The following is a 15,790-nucleotide window of genomic DNA, read 5'->3' on the forward strand; positions in this document are numbered from 1 at the left end:
AGAAAAAGATTGAATAATCAACGAAAAGATAACGTTCTACGAGTCGGGGCGTGGAATATCAGAAGCTTGAACGTGGTAGGGAAACTAGAAAATCTGAAAAGGGAAATGCAAAGGCTCAATCTAGATATAGTAGGAGTCAGTGAAGTGAAGTGGAAGGAAGACAAGGATTTCTGGTCAGATGAGTATCAGGTAATATCAACAGCAGCAGAAAATGGTACAACAAGTGTAGGATTCGTTACGAATAGGAAGGTAGGGCAGAGGGTGTGTTACTGTGAACAGTTCAGTGACCGGGTTGTTCTAATCAGAATCGACAGCAAACCAACACCGACAACGATAGTTCAGGTATACATGCCGACGTCGCAAGCTGAAGATGAACAGATAAAGAAAGTGTATGAGGATATTGAAAGGGTAATACAGTATGTAAAGGGGGACGAAAATCTAATAGTCATGGGCGACTGGAATGCAGTTGTAGGGGAAGGAGTAGAAGAAAAGGTTAGAGGAGAATATGGGCTTGGGACTAGGAATGAAAAAGGAGAAAGACTAATTGAGTTCTGTAACAAGTTTCAGCTAGTAATAGCGAATACTCTATTCAAGAATCACAAGAGGAGGAGGTATACTTGGAAAAGGCCGGGAGATACGGGAAGATTTCAATTAGATTAGATCATGGTCAGACAGAGATTCCGAAATCAGATACTGGATTGTAAGGAGCAGATATAGACTCAGATCACAATATAGTAGTGATGAAGAGTAGGCTAAAGTTCAAGACATTAGTCAGGAAAAACCAATACGCAAAGAAGTGGGATACGAAAGTACTAAGGAATGACGAGATACGTTTGAAGTTCTCTAACGCTATAGATACGACAATAAGGAATAGCGCAGTAGGCAGTCCAGTTGAAGAGGAATGGACATCTCTAAAAAGGGCCATCACAGAAGTTGGGAAGGAAAACATAGATACAAAGAAGGTAGCTGTGAAGAAACCATGGGTAACAGAAGAAATACTTCAGTTGATTGATGAAAGGAGGAAGTACAAACATGTTCCGGGAAAATCAGGAATACAGAAATACAAGTCGCTGAGGAATGAAATAAATAGGAAGTGCAGGGAAGCTAAGACGAAATGGCTGCGGGAAAAATGTGAAGACATCGAAAAAGATATGATTGTCGGAAGGACAGACTTAGCATACAGGAAAGTCAAAACAACCTTTGGTGACATTAAAAGCAACCGTGGTAACATTAAGAGTGCAACGGTAATTCCACTGTTAAATGTAGAGGAGAGAGCAGATAGGTGGAAAGATTACATTGAAAGCCTCTATGAGGGTGAAGATTTGTCTGATGTGATAGAAGAAGAAACAGGAGTCGATTTAGAAGAGATAGGGGATCCAGTATTAGAATCGGAATTTAAAAGAGCTTTGGAGGACTTACGGTCAAATAAGGCAGAAGGGATAGATAACATTCCATCAGAATTTCTAAAATCATTGGGGGAAGTGGCAACAAAACGACTATTCACGTTGGTGTGTAGAATATATGAGTCTGGCGATATACCATCTGACTTTCGGAAAAGCATCATCCACACAATTCCGAAGAACGGCAAGAGCTGACAAGTGCGAGAATTATCGCACAATCAGCTTAACAGCTCATGCATCGAAGCTGCTTACAAGAATAATATACAGAAGAATGGAAAAGAAAATTGAGAACGCGCTAGGTGACGATCAGTTTGGCTTTAGGAAAAGTAAAGGGACGAGAGAGGCAATTCTGACGTTACGGTTAATAATGGAAGCAAGGCTAAAGAAAAATCAAGACACTTTCATAGGATTTGTCGACCTGGAAAAAGCGTTCGACAATATAAAATGGTGCAAGCTGTTCGAGATTCTGAAAAAAGTAGGGGTAAGCTATAGGGAGAGACGGGTCATATACAATATGTACAACAACCAAGAGGGAGTAATAAGAGTGGACGATCAAGAACGAAGTGCTCGTATTAAGAAGGATGTAAGACAAGGCTGTGGCCTTTCGCCCATACTCTTCAATCTGTACATCGAGGAAGCAATGATGGAAATAAAAGAAAGGTTCAGGAGTGGAATTAAAATACAAGGTGAAAGGATATCAATGATACGATTCGCTGATGACATTGCTATCCTGAGTGAAAGTGAAGAAGAATTGAATGATCTGCTGAACGGAATGAACAGTCTAATGAGTACACAGTATGGTTTGAGAGTAAATCGGAGAAAGACGAAGGTAATGAGAAGTAGTAGAAATGAGAATAGCAAGAAACTTATCAGAACTGATGGTCACGAAGTCAATGAAGTTAAGGAATTCTGCTACCTAGGCAGTAAAATAACCAAAGACGGACGGAGCAAGGAGGACATCAAAAGCAGACTCGCTATGGCAAAAACGGCATTTCTGGCCAAGAGAAGTCTACTACTATCAACTACCGGCCTTAATTTGAGGAAGAAATTTCTGAGGATGTACGTCTGGAGTACAGCATTGTATGGTAGTGAAACATGGACTGTGGGAAAACCGGAACAGAAGAGAATCGAAGCATTTGACATGTGGTGCTATAGACGAATATTGAAAATTAGGTGGACTGATAAGGTAAGGAATGAGGAGGTTCTACGCAGAATCGGAGAGGAAAGGAATATGTGGAAAACACTGATAAGGAGAAGGGACAGGATGATAGGACATCTGCTAAGACATGAGGGAATGACTTCCATGGTACTAGAGGGAGCTGTAGAGGGCAAAAACTGTAGAGGAAGACGGAGATTGGAATGCGTCAAGCAAATAATTGAGGACGTAGGTTGCAAGTGCTACTCTGAGATGAAGAGGTTAGCACAGGAAAGGAATTCGTCGCGGGCAGCATCAAAACAGTCAGTAGACTGATGACAAAAAAAAAACTGGCAGAAGTAGAGCTGTGAGGAAGGGGCGTGAGTCGTGCTTGGGTAGCTCAGTTGGTAGAGCACTTGCCCGCTAAAGGCAAAGGTCCCGAGTTCGAGTCTCGGTCCGGCACACAATTTTAATCTGCCAAGAAGTGTCATGCTATTCACTTGTTTGTGAACACGCATGCAACATCAGCCATCCGACATCAAACTGATAACAGATCAAATGCCTTTTCTGAGGTCGCTAAATAACGGACAGCAGGGAACATTTAAGAAAAGAAATTCCAACATATTTACCTTTTTACGAAAGACGTCGTCTCGCCGGGCGGAGCACGCCGGTGAAGTCCGACTGCCGAAAATACTTGAGCCTTGCTGATACTCTTTACTGCCGGCGGTGCCAGCAGCGCCTCAGTGCGCCCCGAAATAAAGCGTTTCCTACTGTGCGCTGCGATGCGCCGAAAGTAAACACCAGGAATAGCGGCCGCGCCGCGCCTCGCCACGGATGACGCCCTTGTCTGCGAACCAGCTGGCTCTGCGTGCCGCCTGCGTCGGCGGCAACCTGCAACACACGGAACACAACCCAGCTTACAGTGTGTGGAACAAACACTGGCCAGACAGTGCTACGTACTTACTAGCTGTCAGAAGCTCCGGTGTAACGGCAACACTGGCTTCTTAATCATTTCTAGTTTGTAGATTTTTCTTTTCTTTTTAGCTTTTCTAGCTGGCACGGTAGCTCAGCGAGTTCGGTCAGATGATTAGCTGCCTTGTGTAATAAAAAAAAAAAAAACTGAGTGTACGGATCAACGATGAACTTGAACAGGTGTCATGGGACGTCCGGCCGGAACAAATGCAACGAACAATGAAAAACAAAATGGGATCAGCAAAAAAAAAAAAAAACAAAAAAAACCAGAGGTTGAAAATACCGCTTCAGTTGTAAAGTTGTTTTATTATCACACGACTCGTTTCGGGTTCTTATAAGCCCATCTTCAGGTGTCCTAACTTGGTGCTGTGGTTCCCGAGTACCGCGATGGACGTGTCTAGGCGCGGTGTGCTACCTATGAGCGCAGAATAGGGAGAGCTCCCTCGCTGCATCATGTTTCTCAGGCCTCCTTGCAGCCCATCTACAGTTACAAAAACAGCATGGAGGTGCGCCTCCAGCACTTCCACATTAACCACCGGATTAGAGTAAGTGTAAGAGAATCTGGTAATTGTTTGTGAAGTGGGTTGCTAGATAGACTGATGAAGTAATTTCCCAAATAAATGTAATGCACATGGGCATTAGGGCTACCTGATGTCTGGTGCACTTCGACCTTTGCGCATTGGTTTGCTTAAACAGAGAGCCATGAGCTTGCATATATACAGGCGCAGATAATTCAAAAACCAAAGACGGCACTGATGGGAAATTTAAAAAATGCAAGATGTGAAATTTAAAAAATTCAGAAGAATTTAAAAATCGCAAATGGCGGACCTATCCCAGTTGCGTTCTGTTCCTCCCTCACCTCCAGCCAGTCACACTGTAGTATTAGAATGCTGTATAAAAATGTCAAGTTCAAAGGCGTGCGAACGAAAATACGTAGCATTCACAGACATTAAACTCACGCATACACACAAAATTAAAATGAAACAACCAGTCACAATTGGCCATGCTCAAATGTATCGGAATGCTCTGAACTTCTTTTTTGCTCCACATTCAACAAAAAGTACGAAAACGTTGTAAACAGTAGTATTTCAAACTGTTTTACAGGGTGCTCAAGAGCATCCAAATGCTATGAATCTTTTTTGCTCTATTTTCAACCAAAAATTTACGAAAAGGGTTTAAACTGCACTATTACAAATTACTTTACAGGTGCTCAAAAGTATCTAAATGCGCTGATCTTCGTTCCATCATATTTATCCAAATAGTACGTAAAGCAGCGCTTACGTACATGCACATTTGTAGGTCCATACATTATTTTCCACATCCAGAGTGTCCTGAAATGCTTGTCAAGCGTCACAAGGTATGCAGGCAGGCAGGCAGGTAGGTACAGACAAAACTGAACTCACTGACTGAGCATTTTGCTTGTACCGACAAGTCGCTTATCAGATCGGCGTAATATGATGTACATGTCGACGAGAGTAAACAGTGTTATTACCACGTCATGATGTTTTCTGATATCAAAATCAGTCAAACAGAACCAGCGGAAAAATGCTCATATTGGAGCACAAAAAAGACTAATATGCTCCTGTATTAAAAGACTCTGGATGAAATACAGAGTACCAGCTGCCTTCCTCAGCAGCTTTAAAAATTTTCCCAAAAACTTTGACATGGGAACATATTCGATCTCTTTTTGACATGCAACTCCCATCTCACTCCCACAAGCTCCCCTAACTGTAAGTCACTCACATCCACTAACCCATCGCTATAAGTTGCACATATCCATCCACTCCTTCTTGTCCATTCTCGTTCATTCATTCAGCCTAGCTCATTGTCATTATCTCATAGTGTCTCTCTGTCACTGTCTCCTGTCTCACAGCCACAGTCTCTTCCTACTGCATCTGTCCCCTCTCTCTGTCACTGTGTTCCTCTTGCTCTCTCTCACTGCTACCATCTCATTCATTCCTTCCTACTGCTGCCCTCTCTTCACACTGTAACTATCTCTCTCTTCCTCATTGTTATTGACACAGACTCTGTCTCTCATCGCCATTTCTCACCCAGTCCCACTTCTCCTTCTCTTCGTTCCTGTCGCACTGGCACTGTCTCTTTCATTCTTCTCCTAGCACCGTTCTGCCACTGTCAACTATGTTCCAGTGCCACTGCGTCGCTCTTTTTCTTCCATGTTGCCATTGTCTCCCTCGCTGTTTCTATACCACAAACATTGTCTACCGTCGTCCAGTATTTACTACTATTCCATCTATTTTCACTGGCACTGTCTCCATCACTTTCACAATAAAAAAGCACGAATACGTTCACATGCAAAACTTTTTGGGAAAATTTTTAAATGTGTTGCGGAAGATAGAATGAGGCAACTGGTATCCCACTTTTCAGTTAAATTCTTTTAAAACAGAAAAATATTAGCCTTTTTTGTGCTCCGATATGAGCATTATTCCGCTGGTTCCCTTCTTTTCCATGCTACAGCAGTGCTTGTCACTCAGATAAAAAGAACTTTATGAATGTTGATAGTTTACTTGTGTGAAACTGAAGTAACACAGGCGGCCGGAGCGGCCGAGCGGTTCTAGGCGCTTCAGTCTGGAACCGCGCGACCGCTATGGTTGCAGGTTCGAATCCTGCCTCAGGCATGGATGTGTGTGATGTCCTTAGGTTAGGTAGCTGTATGTAGTTCTAAGTTCTAGGGGACTGATGACCTCAGATGTTAAGTCCCATAGTGCTCAGAACCATCTGAACCATTTTTGAAGTAACACAAAACTAATTTTAACCTCAGACCAGATTTTAGGTGCACAAAAATTTTGCATGTGCTTAAATACCTTCTAATGATAACAGTGACACATTACAACATATTTCTCGGTGCCACGTCACTTGAAAAAAATTGTTTTCGCCTCACAGGATATTACACTCTTATTTTACATGCAGAAGTAAGATAACTTTGAACCTCTGTATCTCGGAAATGGAATAAGATATCAACAAAATTTTCAAAATTGTTCGAGATCTGGATATTAGAAATATCTTGTAAAAATCACAGACATCATACTCGTCTTTGGATCCGCAAGCTCGGTTTTGTACTAAAAAACCACGTTTCTGGGGTGTTTCTCGACAACGAATAAATATTTCTGTTAGTGGGAAGATGGCTCTCCTAGATAAGTGTCTAGAGAATATACCGTCAAAATTTGAGCCATTTTCTGCCGTTATTTATTATTTAGATTTCGCCTCAGACTGGATTATAAGTGCGTATTTTACGTGTACAAGTATTGTAATTTCGAACCTCTTTATCTAGGAAACGCGTGAAGATATAAAGAAAATCTTCAAGGATATTCGAGATCGACATTTTATAAATATGACGTATAAATTTCATTCATTTGCTATGCATAATCTTCTTGGAATCGGCGGCTCGATTTTGGGACAAAAAACCCATTTCTTTCGTGTTTTCTAAGGAATCGGCCGTGAACTAAATGGTGCCTCCATAAGCTCCTTAAGCCGCACCATAGACCACACACGATTAAAAAAGAACCGACCTATTTGCTTCATTTGCCTAAGCTGGAGGTAGAGTGTAATATTCAAACTTCGGTCCTGTATTGTTGGATAGTTACAATGAGACGAACGTTCTGTTGGGTATACAAGTAGTCCATAGCCCAAGAGCTACTCATGCAATTAACGAATTGGTAGTATGTAGCTGCCGAACGTGAGTATTACATAAACTACTATTCCGAAAAAGTTCAAAAACGCTAAATTAAATCAACTGCTGCATTAAGCTCCTATCGTGTCTTCATCAACAGATGACTGAACTTGTAAATATTCAAAGTCTGATTCCTGTACCATAGTGTAAGACACAACAGACCCTCAAATTAATTATTTTCCACACCGATTACACTTTTAAAACGTCACGGCATTCTATGCACGTGTAAAATGTCTGCAAAAATTCATGAGAAACAAAAAATGTAGTGTTTACGTCGAATATCACAATGTTTACAAGTGTCACGATGTTATTTTACACATACACACACACGCACATATTCCCCAAATTTATGTCTAAAACATGATTGTGCACTCTAAGGTTTACTGTTTCCATACCTTAACAGACAGTTTACATTTAAAGCCAGTCCTAAAAAACTGAAATAATTTAATTAGGATAAAATGCTAAAAAACACATCACCAAATTTGTATTCTGAATACAATTATTTAGGCCTACTCTTGGTGTAACATCTTCAAATTAAACATGTAGGTGTTACAAGGTATCTAATCATGTAAAAGGTGTTCAGTGTGATGCTGTGTACTATGATGCCGCGGGATTAGCAGAGCGGTCTTGGGCGCTGCAGTCAGGGACTGTGCGGCTGGTCCCGGCGGAGGTTCGAGTCCTCCCTCGGGCATGGGTGTGTGTGTTTGTCCTTAGGATAATTTAGGTTAAGTAGTGTGTAAGCTTAGGGACTGATGACCTTAGCAGTTAAGTCTCATAAGATTTCACGCACATCTGAACAATTTTTTTTTTTTTTGTACTATCATCCAGCGTTTTTCACCATCCGTTTAGGTCGTGCGAAGATAATCTAAACGACGCTTTTGATCAGCAGTTATTATAGATGGTTCGACCTCGTAGAGGGTGAGAAAAAAAACTGCTGCAATTGGAACTTTGGTACCAAGGCTCTATAAAACGTTTACCAGTCAGAACTAAGGCTCTCTAAAACATTTACGGGCTGTGTTTCCCATAATCAAGTATTAAATCACACCAACATGTAATAAAATTACTCAGTGTACATAGATGAACCAAAACATTATGACAACCTGCTTAATAGCTTGTTTGTTAGACTTTGGAGCGAATTACTTCACTGATTCTGCGTATCAGGGATCCTACTTTACAGAGCAAACAATTCTCCTATTCACACGTTCTGTGAGGAATGTTGGACGTCCAACCATTCAGCGCCTAGTGGTATTTTCATTGTTCTTCTATCTCTTTCCGTAGATGCTCACGACAGTAGAACGTTAAAATTCGACCAGTTTCGCCGTTTTCGAGATACTCTTTCACGGGCTTTGGACAGTAATAATCTGTCCTTGGTCAGAGTCGCTTATCTCAATGGATTTCCCCATTTGCAGCCCATATCTTCGCTAGGGTGATCCCACGTGTATCTGCTCACTTGCGTACTTTTGTTACCGCGTCACATGCCCGCAAGGCCACCAGGCGGCATCCAGAGTGCGGTGGACAGTGGTTGTAATGTTTTGGCTAATCAGTGTAAAACACCACAGTCTCACAGCATAGCCAACAGCTCCTTACCGCATGTGTACGGCGTCAGATGTGTCAAATATGGAAGTGTTGTATACAATGCTTTGACCTTCTATTCACACTTACACTGTGTGCGTTTGCCCTTGAAAATATATGAACTTGCTCCAAAAATCTATCAGGTTGCCCCTGAAATATATCATATTGCCTGAAAAACGATCAGGTTAGCTCAAAATGTCTACCTGCACAAAAAAACGTATCAACTGCCCCAAAAAGTAGCTATTTGCCCAGAAAAATGTATCAACTTGCTCCAAAACTATACCAACTTACCCCAAAAATGTATAAAGTTTCCCCAGAAATGTATTAGCTTACCTGGAAAACGCGTCAGTTTGCCCAGAAACTGCATCATCTTACGCAAAAAAAAATATCAACTTGCCTTGAAAATTTTGTCAGAGGAATTTTACAATGGCATTGCAACATTAAGTTAAAGACTCAGTTGTAAGATGCATATGAAAAGTCTTATGTGTAGCCAGATCCTTGCTGATTCAACCAAGACTGGGTAAGATAATGACGATGATGATGATGATAATGATGATAGTTCTTGGGGAAACATATCTCGACAGCTCTACCTTTCCAGAGGTTATTTCAGGACATTCGCCATTTGACGATCAACAAATAGCATTTTCATTCTAGTCAAGTTGCTCTGCGTTCTAGGACGTATGGATGAATTGCTTTTGGCGAGCATAAAATAAAAATATAGTCATTCCCTACTTTATTAATTCTTAATGCACTTTAGGCTCTAAGTTAGACTTGCAGTAGCGCCCATGTGTGTTTTGCAATATGGCCTGCGTGTCATTCTGTGCTGATCGGATATGGAACTTTTCAGAACAAGCAACACGCTCAGTCAGCCAATTCAGTCTTGTCGGCGCCTGATGAGCATGTGTGTCACAATACGCTGACTGGATGCTAGACTTGTCTGAGCAAGCAGAACGTTCAGGTCTCCTCATAACGGCCTACTTGCCTTGTGGCTCTGGACAAACATTGCAGAATAATTTAGACGTGGAAAATAAGTGATTCGGGGCTTCATTCGAACTTTGCATGTACGCAAGTGCTGTTTTACGTATTTTTTAGGTAAATATGATGCACATCACAGCTAGCTCTCGGATATCTTTGAGCACCCAGTAAAATACTTTGCAATAGTGCAATTTACACATTTACATAATTTTTTGGTTGAATATGGCACCAAAAAAAATCATAGCATTTGCATACTTTTGAGCACCTCCCAAAGTACTTGGAAATACAGCATTTTATACATTTTACGTATATTTTTGGATAACTAAGGCACAAAAGAAAAATCAGACATTTTGGATACCTGTGAGCAGCGCTTATAAAACTGCAATTTACATGCTTTTATGCAACTTTTTAGATAAATGCTTTTGAACATTGAGCAAAAAACGCAGAGGAGCCAGAAAAATGTAGACACTCTTTGATAGTCAATATTTGTGGGAAAAAATGACATACCGTTACAATTCTTGCACTGGGGTGGGGGGGGGGGGGGAGGGGGGACGAAGGTTACTTTATGCGTCCAAAGTGACCCCCATTAGCAACCAAACAACGTCGATGACACTGAACTGTTGACCGAACTACGGCTGTGTTGCCGGTGTGATAGCTGCATAGGATGCCTCGATGGTTTCTCGTAGCTCGTTCAGTGTAGCTGGCTTCTGCTGATAAACTTAATTTTTCAAGATCCTCCATAGGCAGAAGTCAAGAGGTTTGAAGTCTGGAGAGCGTGACGGTTACTCAACAGCTCCTCTTCGACCTATTCAATCATCCAGGTAGATTCTCATCCAAAGTAGGCACTGACATCTCTTTAGTAGTGAGGCGGAGCGCCATCTTGTTGTAGCTAAAATCTTTACTATACAAACACCTCCCGGATGGCAGGTAAAATCGATGTTTGCAGCGTATGAAGGCACACCCCACCAGTTACGGTACCTTCAAGAAGAATGGGCCACTCAAACAGCGCGAAGACAGACCACACCACACACTAATACCCAGCAGATTAACACGTTTATTCACGTGAACGCGAGGATTTTCAGGTGCCCAGTACTCGCAGCTGCGGCGGTTTACAGTACCGTTCAGTTTTAACTGCACCTCGCCAGGCGAGATAACCGTCCCTTCAAACCGTTCATCCTTGCGAAGCATGCCTTTGAAAGCACTCGCAGTACTCCATCCTTCGATCTGGGTCGCTCTCGTTCATACCGTGCAGCGATCTTGGAATGTACACTTTCCAGTTTGCAGCCTCCAGAATTCGCCGTACGCTTGATCGGCTTACCTCGTTTCATGTGCACCCTGCTTCACTGATTTCTGGAGTGACCTAGTAAAACATCGCAATTCATCAGGGGTGGAAGCTGGGCTTGTTGATGTTTTGGTCGGCCAGACCTTTCCTTATGCTCATGCTGAACAGTACCGTCGGCTTCAAATTTATCCCGAATATGATAAATTGTTGTAAGCGTTGGTGGTTGAGTTTCGTTCACATTACGTCATTTCTGTTGCATCTCCATCATGTTTTCATACTTCCAGTACCACTTAAATATGGCCTTGCTTTACTCAAACGACAATTTTACTTCATTCATAGCTGCACTGTCGTCTGCTGGAAAACGCGCGCCGGTCCTGTTAAAAAAAACAATGGACTATGCTATGGTGCAAAATTGCGACGATGTGTCATTTTGTTCCAAAGATATTAACTATCAAATAGTCTCTACATTTATCTGTATACAGAGCGTTCGAGAGTTCGGATGCTTTTGAGCATGGACAACTGTGATTGGTTGTTTCATATGAGTGTGTGTGTGTGTGTGTGTGTGTGTGTGTGTGTGTGTGCGTGTGTGTGTGTGTGTGTGTGCGCGCGCAATTCGGGGGAAATATTTTTGATAGTAACATCTGTGAAGCTTAATTTTTTCTGCTTGTCTTTTAACTTGACGACATTTTGACACGTCATTTTGAAATTATGCTGTCATTTGCTGGGAGCAGCTGTTAGGAACAAGGCACAAGTGGGCTAGTTCCACCATTTTCGATACTCCTTTTAATGTTGAACTTTTTAAATTTTCTACCATATTGCGTTTTTAATTTACCTCCATCACCATCCTGCATTTTTAAATTTGCTATCAGTACCATTTCGGATTTTTTAATTATCTGCCATGACAAAATGGCTCTGAGCACTATGGGACTCAACTGCTGAGGTCATTAGTCCCCTAGAACTTAGAACTAGTTAAACCTAACTAACCTAAGGACATCACACACATCCATGCCCGCGGCAGGATTCGAACCTGCGACCGTAGCGGTCTCGCGGTTCCAGACATCTCGATGACATAATTGTCCCTACCTCTGTTTGCCGGCAGCCCGAGAGGCAAAGGTTAAAGTGCTCTTTTTATATTATCTAGCCATACTACTGACATGAAATTGGTATGCATTTTAGTTGATACTAATCGATATGACAATTTGTGGGAAAAAGTATACTGGAATCTAGATTCTAATGTAGTTGATGAAGTAGTGCAAGATATTACACTTAGATTATGTGACTGTGTGAATTGTAGTGTTGGAGAAACACCTGGAATAAAAGAAAAAGAATAGACAAAGGGGGAGGGGGATAGTTGCTTTTTCTTTATTTCGAGGGAAGCGAATCAACTGAAGAAAAGGGAAACAATGTTGGCAATTGATCGGAAGCATGGAGTAGTCTAGTACTTGGAAGGGGACATCATAATCATTTAAAGACAACATATCTGAAATAATAAAACCGATAGTACTCCCATATTTCTGGATGTTGATGCTCTTCTTTCTTTCTGTGCTTTCTGAGAAAAATTGGAGAAATATTCCACCTCAAGCAAGGCACTGTTTAGTTGTCTTACATTCCAAAAATATGTTCAGAACTTTTTGTGTTATCTTCACTCAGATTTTTTATTTTCCAGTCTGTAAATTATTCTAGTATGGTAACGTTTGAATTGCATGTTAAAGTTATTTAATACATATAAAGAAGTGATAATTAAGGTCAAATTTTGTGTTGGTTTTTACATGTAGTTAATGACACATGTCACCTAACAGGGAAATATTGCACGTTAACGATGTGGCAAAAATAAGGGCTACGGCGGTAATAAGTTGCTAATAACCTTTTTTATGCAGCTTTACAACTACCATACGTTTTCTTACAGTCTGTCATCTGCAAGCATTCGAAACGTTTACGACTTTTCGTTTCTCGTCCATTTAAGATCGAAAATAGCGTGACATGGCTTGTTACTTACGGTTTTTGATTCTTTAGCCTTGCCTCCCATTATTTTCTATCTGCGAAGACACTTATTTTCTTTTTAGCAGAAGTTCTGATGGTTTCGAACACATTTTTATTGATTTTGTCAGAAAACATAAGGTTTCAATCATCGTCTGGAGTATTTTTGCGGCTGTTTGTTGTCATGTGTTTCGTTGCGCTATTATTTGATGGGTGGCTCGCATATTTTAATGTATTTATCGACATTAAAGGTCTTTACCGTGTGTTTGTTTCTGCGTGTGTGTGTGTGTGACGGGGGGGGGGGGGGAGGAAGAGTGGGGAGTTGGCGGCAGTGTCACAGTAACAAAGTAAGTAGATTTATTTATATACAGAGTGTTCAAAAAAGAGTGTCGAATACATTGAGAGGTGGGGTAGTACTCACCGAAACAAGAAAAATAAGTCCAATGAACATGGGTCCGGAAATGCATACTTCGCATACTACCGTGCCAACATAATAATAAAATCAGCGAGCTAAATTCTTCTTGCCGGAGGTCTTCATAGAATATTACGGTTTCACTTCGATATTGTAAAACAACACTTATTAAAAGTGATGATTCTCTAATCATCTTCTCTTAGCAGTGGTAGTGGTTATGCGAACGCACCCACCAGATTCGTACTCAGACGTGTATTCATCACAGATTACGACGGAAGACCAACACTTTTACATTGTGAACACCAGCTGGGCACGCAAACGTATCATATGTGTCGCTTCTGTAACTATAGTATTTCTCCGCTGGGGACACGCGAGTAGTGGAGAAGAAAGAGTTCAATGAAAGGAAAAGAGGTTTCATAAATCAGAGGGCAGGCCAAACGGATATTTTGTGGGATGTGTGACGTGGTGTGCCGCTATATGCCGGGCCATCAGATAGCAGCCAACCACTTGTTAGCCGCCGCTGACAGGTCCAGGGATCACGACAGCGGCTGCGCGTACTTTTGTGCGGTTACTAGGGGGTGGGGGTCACGACAACCCCTCCCCAACAAAAAAGTCGATATACATTCGTTGCGTTGTGGAACTTGTATCAGCTACAGAGTTCACTGCGTAGGTACTTCATGAAATTCTTTTCACAAACTGTACACACTGCTTGGAACTGAAGGAAGCAGGAAAGTGTTACACAAGCACTGAGGACAAGCTTTTCATGCTCCAGAAAATGGTAACAAATACGGAGAAGAACGATTAGTAGAAATCAGAACTCACCTTCCTTTGGGCCTTTCCTCTGTAAGCGATAAAGGAAGATTAGCATTTAAGTTCTACAGATGATGAAGTTATCGGAGACGGTTGTTATTCTTCTCTTTTTTTTCAGTTCCGAATATACTTTTAAAAAAAAAGTATTTTATCATCCACATTTGCGGTGAATTTCACGGTTGAAGAAATTTCTTGGGGACTCTTTCGGGATGTTTATGTTCTTCTTTGGGAACGGTGGAGGAGGTTTCGTTTTTAATGCCTTGTAAAATGTAAATAATACTTCTGTTTCGGATTTTGCATCTCTTTCGCTGCATAATGTTTACAGGAAAGATATCAACACTTTACGTAGCAACTGCGGGTCTGTCAGGTCAAAAGCAAACAATGAAATAAAAACTACCACGAAGATTGAGCATAGTGTCCATTTACATCAATACTTATAGTCTTCAAATTAGCACATTTACTGAGTGCGGAAAAATGGACATTAATTAACCAAATACGCAGTTTTCTGGGTGCAGGAGAAAGCATCAGGGATTGTCAAGAATTACTAGCATACGGCGCTGATTAATTTGCTTTTACTATTCATAATGTGATAAACATTCCACAAAATACTATTTCACTTTCGTGACTATCAAATGCTGCCTGTAAAAAGAAAATACTTCCTTTGAATTAACTTAGCCAGAAACAATTCTCGGAACGTATTTGCTTCGAATCAGATAAAAAACATCGATAGCTACTCCGAGTCGTAAAATAAATCTGGCATTACAAATAGTTCTACATTTACATCTAGAAAAATACTCTGCAGTTGACACTTAAGTGCCTGACAGAGTATTCATCGGACAACCTTCAGGCTACTTCATACACTAGGATATATGGAGATTTGGGTCGGGCCTGAAAGCGTGTTCGGACAGCCAAAGGTTTTAAGGCAACAGTTCGCGGGAAATCCATGTTCGAGTCTTGGTCCGGCACAAATTTTCATGTTTCCAGTAAATAGTACGACTGTTGTGGTAACGTATTCACAGTTTACAAATATATTTCATGAATATTTCTCTACAGTTCCCTCGAACAGCGCGCAGGAAAAACGAACACTGCAGACTTTCGGTATGAGCTCTGATTTCTCTTATTTTATTGCGATGATCATTTCACCCTATGTAAGTTGGCAGCAGCAAAATATTTTCGCATTAGGAGGAAAAAGTTGGTGATTGAAATTTCCGTGGGAAGTTCTCGCACCAACGAAGTGGTGAATAATTGCCAGCTAGTGTAACAAATCCGTGAGACTCTCTCGGTTATTTCGCGATAATACAAAACGAGCTGCCCTTCTTTGAACTTTTTCGATTTCCTACGTCAATTCTATCTAGTACGTATTCCACACCATACAGCAACACTCCGGAAGTGGACAGCCAAGCGTAGTGCAGGCAGTCTCTTCAGTAGACCTGTTGCATCTTCTAAATGTTCTGCCAATGAAACCCACTCTTTGGTTCGCCTTTCCCGAACATTACCTGTGTGACTATTCCAATCTAAGTTGTTCAGTGTTAAGAACATATAGTAATAGAGACTCAAACACACTGAA

At 41.2% G+C, this 15,790-nt stretch overlaps 1 protein-coding gene across 1 annotated transcript in view; it reads right to left on the reverse strand.

Annotated features, from left to right (window-relative positions):
- The window catches only part of LOC124795695 (uncharacterized protein MT2145-like), a 621,229-nt gene that overhangs the window by 245,255 nt on the left and 360,184 nt on the right, over positions 1 to 15,790 (reverse strand). Inside the window, exon 2 of the mRNA XM_047259776.1 lies at positions 3,165 to 3,426. The gene's annotated coding sequence lies outside the window, so the exon portion shown is untranslated. The remainder of the gene's footprint in view (positions 1 to 3,164; positions 3,427 to 15,790) is intronic.

This window comes from Schistocerca piceifrons, chromosome 4, assembly GCF_021461385.2.
Source record: "Schistocerca piceifrons isolate TAMUIC-IGC-003096 chromosome 4, iqSchPice1.1, whole genome shotgun sequence".
Classification (NCBI taxonomy): domain Eukaryota; kingdom Metazoa; phylum Arthropoda; class Insecta; order Orthoptera; family Acrididae; genus Schistocerca; species Schistocerca piceifrons.